The 19,347-nt window shown below is 45.5% G+C and overlaps 1 long non-coding RNA gene across 1 annotated transcript; it reads right to left on the minus strand.

Moving 5' to 3' along the window:
* Positions 1-580: 580 nt before the first annotated feature.
* LOC139264348 (uncharacterized) lies at positions 581-18,623 on the minus strand. Its single transcript, XR_011593327.1, has 2 exons — positions 17,848-18,623; positions 581-944 (listed from the first exon to the last, which is right to left on the minus strand). It is a non-coding gene; the product is annotated as an uncharacterized lncRNA (long non-coding RNA).
* Between the last annotated feature and the right edge of the window lie 724 nt (positions 18,624-19,347).

Raw genomic sequence — 19,347 nt, forward strand, 5'->3', positions numbered from 1 at the left:
TCTACAACCACTTTCTGCCTACGTTCTTTCAGTCAGTTTTCATCCAGCGAAATGGATTGCCACTAATTCCTGAGACTTCGAACTTGTAAAGAAGCTTCTTATGTGTTACTTTGACAAAAGATTTTTGGAAGTTTAGGTAAACAGTCTAGGAAGTCTATCGGATTGCCCTCATCCACTATCTTGGTGAGTTGTTCTGTGTCTGTTGTGGCTGTGTCAAAATGTAACTAACTGGTATAGCAAATGTTTTGGATTATTTTATCCATAAAACCCTTTGAAATACAATCTCACCTTTAAGAAGTCAACCTGAGAGACAATGAAAAGCAAGCTCCATAACACATAATAGTCCAGTGATGCACAGTAATTGCTTCTAGCACTTGAATGTGCTTGGATCACTGTTTACCCAGATGCATACATCTGTTAGTCATCAACTATAATGACCTGAATGGCATTTTTTTATACTTCATGTACCGCCAAGTGAATAAAAGCCAGTATGCCTTGTAGAAACCATTTTGAGGGTAGAATTTGTATTCAAGTAATACTTTAAGCTAAGAAATGCATCCATAAACTATACAACAACAACTTGTATCTACATAGTGCATTTAATGTAGCAAAACATCAAAAACTAATGATAAAATACTCCATTTTGTAACTTGCCATCATTGGCTGAATGGAGCATTATGAAAGGACCTAAATTGACAGCATTTGCTAATTTAGTTTGGCATAATACAGCTCTTATTTGGCTTTTCAATGGGAGAATAATTTGTGAGAGGCAAATTACAGATTCTTTAAAAGAGCATACAAAATAAAGATTACAGTAGGCACAGACATGAAGCCAATGAAGTTCAATATTAGTAGCTTGTCAGACGTCAATGAAAATTCCTGCTTTCATGTAAGGAATCAAATGCACGGCTGACTGATTATTTTTCAGATAAGTTCTTGTTTTTCTGCAAGAAAAAAAAGCTGAATTTAGATTTCGTTTCTGATACATCTGCTTGTTCCAACAAAAATTATAGTTTCATCTCAGAGATAAAAATCCATAGTCATGAAGTTGTAGATACCTTGTGTTCTCGACATAGCATTTCTCAACATAGACAAATGACCGTATCTGCAGATCTTGGAACACCTACCTGCCAGTGACTGAGGACAACTTGTTCTGTGTCAGACTGCCAGAGCATTGTCATCTGCAACAAACTTGCTATATAGGTACAGTACTGCCACCTGTTGGCAAGTTAACCACTGCCCTCAGCTGTTATGGTTGTGGCTCATTGTTGACTAGATTATGTGCTGCTCACAGATAGATCAAACAGCTAACATGTGTTGCTCATTGTTATGTATGCAATAAAGGTACAAACTGAGTAATGTTTAACTGAACAAGGTACACCCTTGGCTCTGCTTTATTCCAGCCCAAAGTGCCTGACTCACAAAATGGCTGGCCTTTTATACCAGAGCAGCACCATGTACGTGCTGCTCAGTGGCTTCCTCCAACAATGACACCATCTACAAACAACATGTACCTACATGACAGTACCCTCCTCTGAGAGCTTATCACAGTCTTTCACAGATTGAGATGGTCCAGTGCTTTACGCTCCTGGGTTGACAGTCTCAGTTCGATTCCGGCCTTGGGTGAATATTCGGAGTCTGTTGTGGCCGGTGGCTGGGTGGCTGACTTGTTGGGGGTGGCAGTGGCCATGTCAGGAATCGCAAGTCCATTTTTATTGAACAAGTCCGTGATGGAAATTCTAGGTTCACTGATGACCCTTGAGTCCACTGAAAGCTGCTGGTAGGTTGGTTGGTCGTCAACGGTTTCTTCGTCCGACTGCTCTGGCTCGTCTGTGTGCCTCAGCTTTTTTTGATCAATGTGTTTCCTGCAATTTTGCCCATTCTTGAGCTTAATAACAAATACTCTGTTGCCCTCCTTGGCCATGACCGTACCAGCAATCCATTTGGGACCCTGACCATAATTCAACACATATATAGGATCATTCACAGAAATCTCGCGTGACACAGTTGAGCGATCGTGGTACCCTTGTTGACTCTGTCTTCTGTATTCAGCATAATTACTTAAATCCCGGGTGTACAAGAGATAACTTGGTCTTAAGACCTCTTTTCATCATGAGTTCAGCAGGTGAGACCCCTGTGAATGTGTTGGGTCTTGTCCTGTAACTCAGTAGTATGCAAGACAAGTGGGTCTGCAGTGACCCTTGGGTTACTCTCCTCATGCTTTGCTTGATAATTTGTACTGCACGTTCCGCTTGCCCGTTGGATGCAGGCTTGAACGGTGCTGACCTTACATGTTTTATGCTGTTAAGTTTTACAAACTCCTGAAACTCCTGACTGGTGAAGCACGACCCATTGTCGCTCATAACTATGTCAGGCAGACCATGTGTTGCGAACATGACATTGAGATTCTCTATGGTTGCCATGGACGTACTAGATGACATGATTATGCATTCTATCCACTTCGAATAAGCATCCACCACCACTAAAAGCAACTTGCCCAGGAAGGGACCTGCAAAATCTAAATTGATCCTGGACCAAGGTTTGGATGGCCATGACCACAGACTCAGCGGTGATTCCGCTGATGCTTTGCTGAGCTGCATGCAAGTGTTGCACTGATGCACGCATGCTTCCAGCTCAGAATCAATTCCTGGCCACCATACGTGGCGATGGCCTTCATGAGCACTATACCAGGAAGTGTGCTGTGTAATTCATGCACAAACTTCTCTCTCCCTTTCTTAGGCATTACAACACGAATGCCCCACAATATGCAATCTGCTTGAATAGACAGTTCGTCCTTGCGACGAATGTACGGTTTGGCCTCCTCGCACATTTGCTTAAGTATGGCAGACCAGCCCCCTTTGAGAATGCAACCCTTTACCACCAATAATATCGGGTCCTGGCTGGTCCAGGTCTTAACTTGTTGAGCCATGACAGGGGTACCTTCACTCTCAAAAGCATCCATGATTAACATTAGATCTGCCAGTTGTTCCACCTCCGGTGTGGGCAACGGCAACCGGCTCAAAGCATCGGCACAATTCTCTGTGCCAGGTCTGTGGCGAATGACACAATCATAGGCAGATAATATCATCGCCCACCTTTGAATGCAGGATGAAGCGCTGGTATTCATACCTTTGCTCTTGGAAAACAACAAAATGAGCGGCTTGTGATCGGTCTCTAATTTGAACCTCAGACCAAACAGGTATTGATGCATCTTTTTAACACCATACACACACACTAAAGCTTCTTTTTCTCCCATACTGTAGGCTATTTCTGCTTTAGACAAACTTTTGGATGCATACGCGACAGGTTGAAGTTGTAACACGCAACTAATTCCATAAGACGATGCGTCACAGGCCAAAACTAAACGTTTACATGGGTCATCATGTACCAACAGCTTGTTCGAGCAAAGCAAATTGGTGGCTTTCTCGAAAGCTCTGTCTTGTAATGCGCCCCACACCCAGTTGTTACCTTTTCTCAATAGCATATGCAGTGGTTAAGTAAGGTGCTCAGTTTAGGTGGGAAGTTACCAAAGTAGTTGAGTAGACCCAGGAACCAATGCAGCTCCGTCATGTTCTGTGGCTTGGATGCATTCTTGATGGCTTTGGTTTTCACGTCAGTAGATCTGATGCCACCAGCGGCGATTTTCTTCCTGAGGAATTCGACCTCCGTTGTCATGAAGACGCACTTTGAGCGTTTAAGTCTGAGTCCCACTCTGTCCTAACACAGTAAAACCTCATCCAGTTGTTCAGATGTTCCTTGGAGTCATGACCGGTGATCAGGATGTCATCTTGGGACACGACAGTTCTGGGAACGGACTTCAGTAGTTTTTCCATATCCCTCTGGAATATTGCTGCAGCCGAGCGAATTCCAAACAGGCACCTGTGATAAATAAACAGTCTTTTGTGCGTGTTAATGCACGTAAGTCTCTTCGACATCTCGACCAACTCCTGCGTCATATAGGCCGATGTCAAGTCCAGTTTTGTGAACAACTTCCCTCCGGCTAGCGTGGCAAACAAGTCATCAGCCTTCGGTAACGGGTACTGATCTTGTTTCGAAACCCTTTTGATCGTAGCCTTGTAGTCTCCACAGATTCAGACTGCCATCACTTTTCAGCACAGAAACAATGGGACTGGCCCATTCATTAAATTCGATGATATGATCCCTTCACGCTGGAGTCTGTCCAGCTCAATTTCGACCTTCTCCCTCATCATATACGGCACTGCCCGAGCTTTATGATGGATGGTCTTGCATCTGAGTCCACGTGGATCTGCACCTTGGCTCCCGTGAAGTTGCTGATACCCGGTTCGAACAGTAAGGGGAACTTGCTCAATACTTGGGCACATGTAATTTCCTCCAACGACAATGCCTTTATGTCATTCCAGTTGCATCCGATTTTCTCCAACCAGCTCCTGCCGAGCAGCGTTGGGCCGTTGCCTGGAACAATCCACAGCGGTAACTCGTGAACCGCACCGTTATACGACACATTAATTTGTGCGCTGCCAATCACCTTTATCAGTTCTTTGGTGTATGTGCATTAACAGGGCTCAGCCTGGGCCTCACAGTCTTAGTATTCCACAGCTTATTAAATGCCCTCTCGTTCATGATCGATTGACTCGCCCCTGTGTCCAGTTCCATCAATAATGGTATCCCGTTAAACTTCACATTAATAAAAATTGGTTTACTCTTGGTTATGAAAGAGTACAGTCGATACACTTCCCCCTCTGGCATCTTGGATTGCGTATCTGGATCTGCGCTAGTCTGACTCTCATCCTCCATGTGGTGTGTCGCAGCTCGCTTGCTCTTCTGCAGACACTTGCGCTGGAGATGCCCCACTTTCAGACAGCCTTTGTAACTATATTGCTTAAATCGGCACTGCTGGTGCCGATAATTTCCCCCACAACGTCAACACGGAGAAGTCGGATGCATTCCCGCTGGTGAACTTTGGGCAGCCACAGGTTTCGCGAACACAGCCGGATAGGCCCAGCCATGTGCCGCTCTGCCGAACGCCGAATCAATCGCATTCACCGATATTTGCTTTAAACTCCTGTCCATCGTCATACATGATTGAGCGATCTGGATGGCCCTTTTTAAATTCAACTCCTGCACCACCAGAAGTTTGGGCAGAATCACCTCGTGGTTGATACCGATAATGAAGAAGTCCCGCAGCATGTCTGCCAATACCATCCCAAACTTTCACAGTCCTGCTAGACGTCTCAGTTCGGCAACAAATTCCGCCGCGCACTAGCCCTCTGATCGAACGTGCGTATAAAACCTGTATCTCAAGACGATGATGCCGTCGTCTGGCTTGAGGTGCTCCCGTACCAATGTACACAACTCCTCGTACGTTTTCTCTGTTGGATCACTAGGCATGAATAGATTCTTTATCAGACCATAGATCTTTGAACCGCACACAGTGAGGAAAACAGCCCGGCGCCGATCTGCATTGCCGACCTCCTTCATTTTGTTGGCCATGACGTACTGGTCCAAACAGCTCACAAGGTCTTCCCAATCTTCTCCCTCCACGAATCGCTCTAAAAATCCAATTGGCTCATTTTGCAAACAAAGGTTCTTGTATTCTCGTCGCCAAATGGTGGGGAAAATGTTGGAATCAATCATTAAGGATGAAATAGCAGCGCATTTGGAGAGCAGTGATAGGATTGGTCCAAGTCAGCATGAATTTGTGAAAGGGAAATCATGCTTGACAAATCTTCTGGAATTTTTTGAGGATGTAACTAGTAGAGTGGACAAGGGAGAACCAGTGGATGTGGTGTATTTGGACTTTCAAAAGGCTTTTGACAAGGTCCCACACAGGAGATTGGTGTGCAAAATCAAAGCACATGGTATTGGAGGTAATGTACTGACGCGGATAGAGAACTGGTTGGCAGACAGGAAGCAGAGAGTCGGGATTAACGGGTCCTTTTCAGAATGGCAGGCAGTGATTAGTGGAGTGCCGCAGGGCTCAGTGCTGGGACCCCAGCACTTTACAGTATATATTAATGATTTAGATGATGGAATTGAGTGTAATATCTCCAAGTTTGCAGATGACACTAAACTTGGTGGTGGTGTGAGCTGTGAGGAGGACGCTAAGAGGCTGCAGGGTGACTTGGACAGGTTAGGCGAGTGGGCAAATACATGGCAGATGCAGATTCATATCAAAAGAATCAAGCTGCTTTTTTAAAAAAAGAGGGGAAAAGAAAACTTGTTTCACTTTCATTTATGTGATGTTCAGTGTGTGTTTTCAATTGCCATTACTCTTTGATTTTGTCGTGTCAGTGGTAAAACCCAAGAATGTTTGTTCGTTCTAGGAAAAATATGAGGTTATCCACTTTGGGGGCAAAAACACGAAGGCAGAATATTATCTGAATGGCGGCAGATTAGGAAAAGGGGAGGTGCAGCGAGATCTGGGTGTCATGGCTCATCGGTCATTGAAAGTTGGCATGTAGGTATGTAAATTCCTGGATTCTTTTACCTCAATCTGGTTCAGTAAAATTACTGAGTCGAATACCTCTTGTGCTTTGAACAAAGCAGTCTTTATTTTACCGGCCGCTAAGACCTATCAGACAGAAGATATACTCTCTCGATAGAGCGTACACACTCCCTACGGATAAGTGAAGTTACATCGTAAAGCGACAACAGTTATACATTCTCGGCAAAAGATAACAAGATAGGGCTAGAATGACATCCTAGTTCAACCTATCTCTTTTGGTCCCTCTTTCCCTTTGTCCATTCATAAGCCGACCTAATTATGGTCTGATTTTAAACAAAGACCCTCTGTTAATGTTTCAGGTTAATAACATGATTTAATAAGACCTTGAGGTTTTTCTGCAAGCTGTGGGTTTTGTTTCAATATGTGTTAGTGTTGTAACATTTCGCAGTCTCGAGTCCGAGATGTCATGGCTATTCCTCCATGAATTGTTTGTTAGCTTATACTGTCCCTATACAATTCCCACGTTCTCAACTTCAATGTCTCTATACATTTTAAACATTCACAGGTACAGCAGGCAGTGAAGAAGGCAAAAGGTATGTTGGCCTTCATAGCAAAGGGATTTGAGTATAGGAGCGGGGAAGTCTTGCTGCAGTTGTACAGGGCCTCGGTGAGGCCCCACCTGGAATATTGTGTTCAGTTTTGGTCTCCTAATCTGAGGAAGGACGTTCTTGCTATTGAGGGAGTGCAGCGAAGGTTCACCAGACTGATTCCAGGGAGGGCTGGACTGACATATGAGGAGAGACTGGATCAACTGGGACTTTATTCACTGGAGTTTAGAAGGATGAGAGGGGATCTCATAGAAACATATAAGATTCTGACTGGACTGGACAGGTTAGATGCGGGAAGAATGTTCCCGATGTTGGGGAAGTCCAGACCAGGGGACACAGTCTTAGGATAAGGGGCAGGCCATTTAGGACTGAGATGAGGAGAAACTTCTTCACTCAGAGAATTGTTAATGTGTGGAATTCCCTGCCGCAGAGAGTTGTTGATGCCAGTTCATTGGATATATTCAAAAGGGAGTTAGATATGGCCCTTACGGCTGAAGGGATCAAGGGGTATGGAGAGAAAGCAGGAAAGGGGTACTCAAGGAATGATCAGCCATAATCTTATTGAATGGTGGTGCAGGCTCGAAGGGCCGAATGGCCTACTCCTGCATCTATTTTCTATGTTTCTATGTATGCAATAAAGGTACAAACTGAGTACTGTTTAACTGAACAAAGTACACCCTTGGCTCTGCTTTATTACGGCCCAAAGTGCCTGACTACAAAATGGCTGGCCTTTTATACCAGAGCAGCACCATGTGCTTGCTGCTCAGTGGCCTCCAACAATGACACCATCTGGTGGCTAAAAACAGCATGTACATACATGACATTCATCATGGCCAACAGTTTAATTGATCCTGGCCAATATTTATCCTTCACCCAGCACCTAAAATAGATTATCTGGTCATTTATCGCATTGTTGTTTGTGGAACCTTGTCACGAGCACCATCTAAAGCCCACTTTATGGCACCGGACCACATTGCTGCCTGGGAGGTCACATGATGCGTCAGGTTGGCACCACCCCACACCAGCCACATAAAGCAGCCCCGCAATGCCCAAATCTTCCTTTCACACTCATCACCAGTGCAGGAGGTATCATTACTTCTCACCATTCACTATAACTCACTAAGCCACTTCCAAAGGTACATACAAATCTGTCCAAGAAGGTAAAGTGTTGAAAATAAAGATTTCAATGTTTAACAACACCTTAACAGAAACTTTACATCAGCATTGGTTAAAAGACCCAAGTCAAAGAATCATAGAAATTTACAGCACGGAAGGAGGCCATTTTGGCCCATTATGTCTGTGCCAGCCGACAAAGAGCTATCCAGCCTAATCCCACTTTCCAGCTCTTGGTCCGTAGCCTTGTAGGTTATGGCAGTTCAAGTGCATATCCAGGTACTTTTTTAATGTGGTGAGGGTTTCTGCATCTACCACCCTTTCAGTGAGTTCCAGACCCCCACCACCCTCTGGGTGAAAAAGTTTCCCCTCAAATCCCATCTAAACCTTCAATCAATTACTTTAAATCTATGCCCCCTGATTGTTGACCGCTCTGCTAAGAGAAATAGGTCATTCCTATCTACCCTACTGAGGCCCCTCATAATTTTATATATCTTAATAAGGTCTCCCCTCAGCCTCCTCTGTTCCAAAGAAAACAACCCAAGCCTATCCAATCCTTCCTCATAGCTAAAATTCTCTAGTCCAGGCAACATCCTCATAAATGTTCTCTGTACCTTCTCTAATGCAATCACATCTTTCTTGTAATGTGGTGACCACCTAACTAGAGTTTTATACAGGACAAGCATAACCTCCCTGTTCTTATATTCTATGCCTCAGCTAATAAAGGCAAGTATTCTGTGTACCTTCATAACTACCTTATCTTCCTGTCCTGCTACTTTCAGAGATCTGTAGCCATGCACTCCAAGATCCCTTTGTTCCTCTGCACTTCTCAGTGTCCTACCATTTATTGTGTATTCCCTTCCCTTGTTAGCTCTCCCCAAATGCATTACCTCACACTTCTCAAGATTGAATTCCTGTTCTTGCCACTGTTCTGTCCACCCAACCAGTTCATTGATATCTTCCTGCAGTTTACAACTTTCTTCTTCATTATCAACCTCACGGTCAATTTTGTATCATCTGCAAACTTTTTAATCATACCCCCTACATTCAAGTGTAAATCATTTATATATACTACGAAAAGCAAGGAACCTAGTACTGAGCCCTGTGGAACCCCACTGGAAACAGCCTTTCAGTCACAAAAACACACATCGACCATTACCCTTTGCTTCTTGCCTCTGAGCCAAATTTGGATCCAACTTGCAATTTTGTCTTGGATCACATGGGATCCCATGGAAGTCCTTTTCCTTGTGTGTTGTTAGTTGGTATGATTGGACAAGAATGTGGGTGCGTGTGAGGGGTGGCTGGTTAGATGGGGATGTGATAATGTAGATAGAGAGAAAGGGATGGATGGAGCTGCAAGGTAAGTTGGTGTGAGTAAGGATGTGCAGGAGTAGGGTAGGGAAGGCAGAGTGATGGGGATGTGATGTGGCACAGCAGGATGAGGTTGAGTGTGGCTTTGCAGTAACGTTTCAACTGAGATCATTGAAAGGTTTGCGCCACTGCAGCTGGGTCCTCCTGACGACATTCCTGCTTGTGCCCTCCTGTGCAATGTGCAACCAGGCTTCGTTGGTTTCCTGGGGAGGTCTCTTCCATCCATTGAAAGGGAAGATAACCTCCCTGTGTGCTGTGACTCCCTCCATAAGCATATGGAGATAGTCATGGGAGAGCCTGGGTGCAGCTGTACATGTCTGTGCTGTGCTTGTCAGTGTTTGCAGCAGCTCAATGCTGTAGAATACTGATAGCACAACTGTCAAAATCAATGTGGAAATGATGCCGTTAAGGGAACCGGTTGATGGCGCATCATCAGACCCACTTCCTTTTAATTTGCCAGGAACCTCATTGGGTGGGCTTAACAAGCCCCATCAAGGTAAAATCACTTCAACAAAGTGTGATGGAACCCGCAGCATCCCAGGACCCCACTATAGATGTCGCCCACCTTGCTCCGGACCCAGTAGGCATATTCGTGGCCTATATGTCTGTTATTAAACAAGTTTGGGCCCATGATTAAAGTAAAATATAGGTGGCTTGGTGAATAAACATAGGTGAAGGGATCCATTAACTATAGTGTAGAAAGATAATGGTTAATAAAGCCTATTCTTCTAAAGGTTTGAGAACAGTTAAGTGAAAAAGGGAAGTAGCTTTGAATAATCAACTACAACTGTTAAGGTCTTATCTATGACATGTACTTTTGATGTGGGCAAAATATGGTGGTTAAAGGAGCATGTCTGGTTTTGAAGCTGTGTGCATCAGCACCACCCACTTCAATCACCAGTGCAGCCAGGCTGGAAGAGACTAAACTCTCAGAACCTAAAATTCTTCCAAGTTTGTGAAATACAAATGTAAAGCAAATACAGTAGTGTCCCAGAAGCTCTATTTATGTGTCTAAGAGCAAAACTTCTATCAGTGCTCTTCGTGAATGCAAAATGTTGAACAACTTGCAAGATGGTTGGTCAGGACACGGGGACATGTGTAGAAACTACTCAAGAGTAGCAATAGACTGGATGTTCGGCGGTTCTTCTTTTCCCAGAGAATAGTGAGCCTCTGGCATGTATTGCTGGTGGGTGCGATAGGTGCTGACTCTGCACACCTTGAAGAGGTAGCTGGAGCGGTTTTGGACTGGGACAGAGATCACATCATATAGAAGGTACGTGGTTTTACAGATAGCATATGGTCCATTCAACTACTTGAGGGGGTCAGAGAGAATTTTTCCAGAGTAATTTTTCCCTGAATTTGTTTTATCTCTCCCGTGAGATTACATGGCTGCTGGGAGGTAGGAGGTATCTGCTCATGTGGTTCCAACCATCATGAGTGTGTGGGAGGTTTGATGGACCAACTGGTCTTTTCCTGCTTGTCATTTTTGTATGTTCATCTGATATTACATTGTGTGACACTGATGGCGAATAGAGCAGTGAAGATGATATGGATCAATTTTCCAAGTTAATGACGATAGGGCTGATGACCGAACATTCATTTTCAGCCAGAGATAGAGTTCTCCAAGCTGTACCTTTCTGTGTAACAATGTGGTCTGTATTGGGACCACTCATAATTACATTTTAAATAGTGAGAATTTAAATAGAGTAGAGAAGTAGATGGACAGATTTACTGCAAGGATTATTAAAACATAATCCTCAGCTTTGTATCTATAGATTTACAATATAAAAGCAACAAAATAATGCTGAACTTTTACAAGTTCTTAGTTAGTCTGCAGTTAAGGTATTGTCTAGTTTTGGGTATCCTATTATAGGAAGGATGTAAAGGCAATGCAGCATAGATCAACTACGATGTTGCTGGGAACTACAGTTATGAAGAGATACTTGAGAAGCGAGGGCTTTTTTCACTAAAAAGAGAAGGTTAAGAGGTGACCTGACATTGGCACAGATCAAAGAATAAGCCCAGCTTGTGGTAGTGGCTTGATTGACTGCTGTGCCTGAAGCCTTTGAAAATGGGATAGGGTCATCAATTGCTTGTAGTCTTCTCCAAAGATGGACTTTTCAACTGCCTCCATTTAGACCCTCCATTCCCTACATACTTCTGCAGCCATTGATCTGCTTAACCATTCCCTCTTGTCGACGTTGGTGCCCTTGTTCCAGTAAAATCTTTACTCTCTCTTATTCCAGTTAATTCTCTGGTATGAACCCCATCTTTACTCCCTCAAGTCCAAAGGATGCAGGCTTCAGTGTATGTAGTGAGCAAGTGGTTTAACATCCAACATCAGTTCGGGCTGGATCACTTCGGGGCTGTCTGGCTGCAATCACCTCTGCCAAGACTGCGCACTACTCCAGGATCATCCTGGAGAGCAAAGATAACCCCCAGCTTCTTTCCTCCACTACCAACTGTTATATATGCAGACTATATATATACTCTCTGTGTAGTCACTGTATAGTTGCATAAGATGGAGACTTGTTACCTGGTGTACGATCAATAAGGTTTACACTGTGTATATACTATGGTGGCACCACTAAAGGGTACAACTGGTGGAGACCAGGGTTTCCTGCCCCTGTGGCAGAGGCTGGCCACCAGAGGGCACTGCGGTGGGAGACCTGAGGGTCACCTGCATAGGTGTGCAGGGCCCAGTATAAAAGGCTGCTCACCATGCTTGTGCCTCACTCTGGAGTTACAAATAAAGGACCAAGGTCACTACAGTTTGAGTACAAAACATTGGCTCGTGGAGTCATTCATAAGTGCATTACAGACATAACAACTGGCGACGAGAATATTGACTTTCACGCGATTATGGCTACCTTTGGCACACTAAAAGACTTCGCAGAGGGTGTTGATTAGGATGCCTTCATGGAAAGGCTTGAGCAATATTTTGTGGCAAACGACTTGGCAGGAGAGACGGACACATTGGCAGAAAAGCGCAAGGCTATACTGCAGATCAGTTGTGGGCCCGAGGTCTACCGCCTCATCGGGGACTTGCTAGCATCCACGAAGGCCAAGGATAAGACATATGATGAGCTGACTGAACTAATTCGTGATCAACTAAAACCAAAACAGAGCATCCACATGGCCAGGCACAGATTCTACACTCAGACCTGAGGACCAGGAGATTGCAAATATGCTGCCGACCTCAGGAGACTTATGGCACTGTGTGATTTCGACACGCACCTCAACGAAGCATTGTGAGACATCTTCGTTATAGGAATTGGCCACGAGGGCCTCCTTCACAAGATATTATTTGCCGACACCACAGTCAACCTGGAGTCGAGAGGTGGGAGTTCGTGGCGTTGGTGAGGCCTACAAAAGGCCCAGCGGCAGCGAGAGGTGGCGACAGTCGAGAATTCATGGCATTGGTGAGGCCTACAAAAGGCCCAGCGGCAGCGAGAGGCAGCGGCAGTCGAGAGGCGGGAGTTCGTGGCGTTGGTGAGGCCTACAAAAGGCCCAGAGGCAGCAAGAGGTGGCGGCAGTCGAGAATTCATGGCATTGGTGAGGCCTACAAAAGGCCCAGCGGCAGCGAGAGGCGGCGGCAGTCAAGAGGTGGGAGTTCATGGCGTTGGTGAGGCCTATAAAGGCCCAGCTTGCGCAGCTTCAGCGGGGAGAGAAGGCAAAAAAGAATAGAAAGAAATTGAAAGGTGACGTCACAGCCAAAGGGGTAAGTGATTGGCTGGTGATTGGTGAGTAGCTTTTCTTTTTTCTTTTCTATATCAGTAAGTAACCCTTAGCCTTGTTGCTGCCAGATTAAGTTTATCTAAGGGTTAAGTCAATGGCAGGACAGCACGGACACATATTATGCTTCTCCTGTACTATGTGGGAAGTCAGTGACGCTTCCGGTGTCCCTCACGAATACGTGTGCGGGAAGTGCATTCGCCTGCAGCTCCTGACAGACCATGTTGCGAAACTGGAGCTGCGGGTGGATTTACTCTGGAGCATCCACGATGCTGAGAATGACATGAATAGCACATTTAGTGAGTTAGTCTTACCGCAGGAGAAGGGTACACAGCCAGATAGGCAATGGAAGACCAACAAGAAGAGCAGTGCAAGGAAGGTAGTGCAGGGGTCCCCTGCGGTCATCCGCCTGCAAAACAGATACTCCGTTTTGGGTACTGTTTTGGGGGATGACTCATCAGGGGAGGGCAGCAGCAGCCAAGTCCATGGCACCATGGGTGGCTCTGCTGCACAGGAGGGCAGGAAAAAGAGTGGGAGAGCTATAGTGATAGGGGATTCAATTGTAAGGGGAATAGATAGACGTTTCTGCGGCCGCAACCGAGACTCCAGGATGGTATGTTGCCTCCCTGGTGCAAGGGTCAAGGATGTCTTGGAGCGGGTGCAGGACATTCTGAAAAGGAAGGTGGAACAGTCAGTTGTCGTGGTACATATAGGTACCAACGATATAGGTAAAAAACAGGATGAGGTCCTACAAGACGAATTTAGGGAGCTAGAAGTTAAATTAAAAAGCAGGACCTCAAAGGTAGTAATCTCAGGATTGCTACCAGTGCCACGTGCTAGTCAGAGTAGAACTTGCAGGATAGCTCAGATGAATACGTGGCTTGAGCAGTGGTGCAGAAGGGAGGGATTCAAATTCCTGGGGCATTGGAACCGGTTCTGGGGAAGGTGGGACCAGTACAAACCGGATGGTCTGCAGCTGGGCAGGACCGGAACCAATGCCCGAGGGGGAGTATTTGCTAGTGCTGTTTGGGAGGAGTTAAACTAATATGGCAGGGGGATGGGAATCTATGCAGGGAGACAGAGGGAAATAAAATGGAGACAGAAGCAAAAGCTAAAAAGGAGAATAGTAAAAGTGGAGGGCAGAGAAACCCAAGGCAAAAAACAAAAAGGGCCAATTTACAGCAAAATTCTAAAGGGTCAAAAGAGAAGCCTGAAGGCTCTGTGCCTCAATGCGAGGAGTATTCGGAATAAGTTGGATGAATTAACTGCGCAGATAGCAGTTAACGGATACAGAGGCGGGGTGGCGTTGCTGGTTAAAGAGGAAATTAATGCAATTGTAAGGAAGGACATTAGCTTGAATGATGTGGAATCAGTATGGGTGAAGCTATGGAATACCAAAGGGCAGAAAACGCTAGTGGGAGTTGTGTACAGGCCACCAAATAGCAGTCGTGAGGTTGGGGACGGCATCAAACAAGAAATAAGGGATGTGTGCAATAAAGGTACAAGAGTAATCATGGGCGACATTAATCTACAAATTGATTGGGCTAACCTAACTGGTAGCAATGCGGTGGAGGAGGATTTCCTGGAGTGTACTAGAGATGGTTTTCTAGACCAATATGTCGAGGAACCAACCAGAGAGCTGGCCATCCTAGACTGGGTGATGTGTAATGAGAAGGGACTAATTAGCAATCTTGTTGTGCGAGGTCCCTTGGGGAAGAGTGACCATAATATGGTAGAATTTCTTATGAAGATGGAGAGTGACAAAGTTAATTCAGAAACTAGGGTCCTGAACTTAAGACTTAAGGAAAGGTAACTTTGATGGTATGAGGCGCAAATTGGCTAGATTAGACTGGCAAATGATACTTAAAGAGTTGACGGTGGATAGGCAATGGCAAACCTTTAAAGATCATATGGACAAACTTTAGCAATTGTACATCCCTGTCTGGAGTAAAAATAAAATAGGGAAGGTGGCTCAACCGTGGCCAGCAAAGGAAATTAAGGATAGTATTATTCCAAGGAAAAGGCATACAAATTAGCTAGAAAGAGCAGCAAACCAGAGGACTGGGAGAATTTTAGAATTCAGCAGAGGAGGACAAAGGATTTAATTAAGAGGGGGGAAATAGAGTATGAGAGGAAGCTTGCCGGAAACATAAAAACTGACTGCAAAAGCTTCTATAGGAACTGATCCAGAGTCGATAGACTGTTGGAAAATTATCACCAATGCATCCACTATTTCTAGGGCCACTTCCTTAAGTAGTTTGGGATGTAGACTATCAGGCCCTGGGGATTTATTGGCCTTCAATCCCGTCAATTTCCCTAACACAATTTCCAGCCTAATAAGGATATCCTTCAGTTCCTCCTTCTCACAAGACCCTTGGTCCCCTAGTACATCTGGAAGGGTATTTGTGTCTTCCTTTGTGAAGACAAACCAAAGTATGTGTTCAATTGGTCTGCCATTTATTTGTTCCCCATTATAAATTCACCCGAATCCGACTGCAAGGGACCTACTTTTGTCTTCACTAATCTTTTTCTCTTCACATATGATAGTCTACATCCCAAAGTACTTAAGGAAGTGGCCCTAGAAATAGTGGATGCATTGGTGATAATTTTCCATCAATCTATCAACTCTGGATCAGTTCCTATGGACTGGAGGGTTGCTAATGTAACACCACTTTTTAAAAAAGGAGGGAGAGAGAAAACATGTAATTATAGACCAGTTAACCTGACATCGGTGGCCGGGAAAATGTTGGAATCAATCATTAAGGATGAAATAGCAGCGCATTTGGAGAGCAGTGATAGGATTGGTCCAAGTCAGCATGGATTTATGAAAGGGAAATCATGCATGACATATCTTCTGGAATTTTTTGAGGATGTAACTAGTAGAGTGGACAAGGGGAGAGCCAGTGGATGTGGTGTATTTGGACTTTCAAAAGGCTTTTGACAAGGTCCCACACAGGAGATTGGTGTGCAAAATCAAAGCACATGGTATTGGGGGTAAGGTACTGACGTGGATAGAGAACTGGTTGGCAGACGGGAAGCAGAGAGTCGGGATTAACGGGTCCTTTTCAGAATGGCAGGCAGTGATTAGTGGAGTGCCGCAGGGCTCAGTGCTGGGACCCCAGCACTTTACAGTATATATTAATGATTTAGATGATGGAATTGAGTGTAATATCTCCAAGTTTGCAGATGACACTAAACTTGGTGGTGGTGTGAGCTGTGAGGAGGACGCTAAGAGGCTGCAGGGTGACTTGGACAGGTTAGGCGAGTGGGCAAATACATGGCAGATGCAGATTCATATCAAAAGAATCAAGCTGCTTTTTTAAAAAAAGAGGGGAAAAGAAAACTTGTTTCACTTTCATTTATGTGATGTTCAGTGTGTGTTTTCAATTGCCATTACTCTTTGATTTTGTCGTGTCAGTGGTAAAACCCAAGAATGTTTGTTCGTTCTAGGAAAAATATGAGGTTATCCACTTTGGGGGCAAAAACACGAAGGCAGAATATTATCTGAATGGCGGCAGATTAGGAAAAGGGGAGGTGCAGCGAGATCTGGGTGTCATGGTTCATCGGTCATTGAAAGTTGGCATGTAGGTACAGCAGGCGGTGAAGAAGGCAAATGGTATGTTGGCCTTCATAGCAAGGGGATTTGAGTATAGGAGCGGGGAAGTCTTGCTGCAGTTGTACAGGGCCTTGGTGAGGCCCCATCTGGAATATTGTGTTCAGTTTTGGTCTCCTAATCTGAGGAAGGATGTTCTTGCTATTGAGGGAGTGCAGCGAAGGTTCACCAGACTGATTCCAGGGAGGGCTGGACTGACATATGAGGAGAGACTGGATCAACTGGGACTTTATTCACTGGAGTTTAGAAGGATGAGAGGGGATCTCATAGAAGCATATAAGATTCTGACTGGACTGGACAGGCTAGATGCGGGAAGAATGTTCCCGCTGTTGGGGAAGTCCAGAACCAGGGGACACAGTCTTAGGATAAGGGGCAGGCCGTTTAGGACTGAGATGAGGAGAAACTTCTTCACTCAGAGAGTTGTTAATGTGTGGAATTCCCTGCCGCAGAGAGTTGTTGATGCCAGTTCATTGGATATATTCAAGAGTGAGTTAGATATGGCCCTTACGGCAAAAGGGATCAAGGGGTATGGAGAGAAAGCAGGAAAGGGGTACTCAAGGAATGATCAGCCATGATCTTATTGAACGGTGGTGCAGGCTCGAAGGGCCGAATGGCCTACTCCTGCATCTATTTTCTATGTTTCTATGCAGAAGGCCATCAGCATCAGTCAGGTGTCCTTGACCTCGACCTGCAGCACCAAGCAAATTATTCATCCTGTGGACTCAAACCCGGCAAGTACTGTATACAGAAAGGTGCCTTTCACAGGCAGGACTGTAGAACGTGGCTCTACCCAAGGCAGAGAGCACAGACCTCAGGGTTCCAGAACTCAGAGTCCACCGAGGGTTGCTAATCGAGTAGCACCATGCTAGCGTTGCGGAGGAAACCATAGGGCTCACATGTGTCGGTTTGCTGAGTATGTATGCAAAGCCTGTAACACGAAGGGCCACCTCCAGCATATGTGTAAAAGAAATACGACTCACCTTCTAGCAGACGAGTCGATAGGTAACTTTGAATCCAGTGGTGAGAATGATGATTTGACCAGAGAGGCAGCTCAGCCCCAAGAAGAAGTGTATGGAGTGTATACCTGCAACACCGATTGTCCTGCAGTGAAGATGGAAGTCGAGATAAACGGCATTCCAGTCTTCATGGAAGTGGACACGGGAGCGAGCCAGTCAGTGATGAGCCAGGATGCCTTTGAGAGGCTATGGAACAAAAAACGACCCGAGCTGGTGCCAGTACAGGAAAAGTTGCGCACCTACACCAAGGAGCTGATGCTAGTCCTTGGTAGTGCGGATGTAAGTGTAATCCATAATGGCGTGGTGCACAAGTTACCTCCGTGGATTGTTGCAGGTGATGGCCCAACGCTACTCGGAAGGTGGATGGGGAAGATCCAGTGGAAATGGGAAAACCTCTTCACTCCAGCAATCGATGTCCCCCGTGCTCAGAGGCAGAGCAAAACCTCACCTTCACTTGGGCCAAGCACCAGAGAACAGACCAGCGCAGCACCTGAGGCACAAAGCTTCCATCACGACTGCGTGGCAATGATCCGACCAGAACAACCTAAAAGTACCTTCACGGCTCCAGTGGCAGAACTCCTGGGGAAGAAGATCGAATTCACAGCCAGTCTTCCAGCTTTTGTGGCAGAATCGCGGGAGAGAAGGGTCAAGGCAATCGACCTCGTGGACAGAGGCAAGATGGCGTCCCTGCTGCAGCGAGGTGCAGCGTGGCTGAAAAAAAAGATGGCCACAGCCATATCACGAGGTGCAACACTGAGGAACCAACACGTGGTGTCTAACAAAGGGTTTCATTGGGGTAAGTCAGCAGGGTTCTCTTAAAGGAGACCTGCAACCAACTGAACTTAAAGAGACATTGTATGCATGGCAATCAATGTAATGAACCGATTAAGATTGTGAACAAAATGTTGTTGTGAGATGTTGGTACTATTCCTAATGTAAAGAACAAAGTGTTGTTGCGAAATATCCGTACCAGTCCTAATGTAAAGAACAAAATGTTGTTGCGAAATATCCGTACCAGTCCTAATGTAAAGAACAAAATGTTGTTGCGAAATATCCGTACCAGTCCTAATGTAAAGAACAAAATGTTGTTGCAAGATGTCGGGAATAGAGTGTCCCCAAAAGTAGCAAGCGAGCGAATGCGGGAGGGTAAAGATGCTGATCCAGATGCCCTGCCCCAGGTGTCAACACAAGTTATAGGCCAGCGACCTCAGGAGGGTGAAGGCACTGATCCCGATACCCTGCCCCAGGTCTATCCCACGCTGCAGGCACCCGATGGCACTATCTGTCACGGACCTGGAAATGAAAACGGCACCAATACGCGCAGTCGGCCGCCGTTGACCACCACCCGGGTGGTGACGGCGCAGCCCCCGGACCCAGTCGCCACCTCGGCCATGTCCGGGAGCGAAAGGTCAGAACCAACGAGTTCCCCAAACGGGACCTGGAACAGCCAGGTTCCCAACCCCG

The sequence above is a fragment of the Pristiophorus japonicus genome, chromosome 5 (assembly GCF_044704955.1).
Source record: "Pristiophorus japonicus isolate sPriJap1 chromosome 5, sPriJap1.hap1, whole genome shotgun sequence".
Lineage (NCBI taxonomy): Eukaryota > Metazoa > Chordata > Chondrichthyes > Pristiophoridae > Pristiophorus > Pristiophorus japonicus.